Below are 344 nucleotides of genomic sequence, written 5' to 3'. Positions count from 1 at the left end.
CCCGCCCCCCGTCGACGTCCGCAGAGCCGGCCGTGCGGGTCCCCCGGCCACGTCCACGGCTCCGCCTCGCCCTCCTTCTTTCGCGGCGAGCGGGATCGCGCCTTTCGCGATCCCGCTCGTCGTCCTCCTTCCGCGAGACAACAGTCTCGCAGAAGGAGGACACCGCTTTCCAGGACCTCCCGCTCTCGACCATGGCTGTGACCACAGCCGGGAGCGAGAGGTCGTGCCCCAACTCCAACCGGTGTGCCCGCCTTTCCCCGGCAAAGGTCGGGCACTCCTCCAACGCGTGCTGCGCGGAGTCTATCTCCGCGCAGCACTGGTGGCACTCGCTCGTCGCCTCGGCT

This window comes from Dufourea novaeangliae, unplaced genomic scaffold, assembly GCF_001272555.1.
Source record: "Dufourea novaeangliae isolate 0120121106 unplaced genomic scaffold, ASM127255v1 scaffold193, whole genome shotgun sequence".
In the NCBI taxonomy this organism is placed as follows: Eukaryota; Metazoa; Arthropoda; class Insecta; order Hymenoptera; family Halictidae; genus Dufourea; species Dufourea novaeangliae.
The sequence above is the reverse complement of the archived record's forward strand: the minus strand, read 5'-3'. Positions refer to the sequence as shown.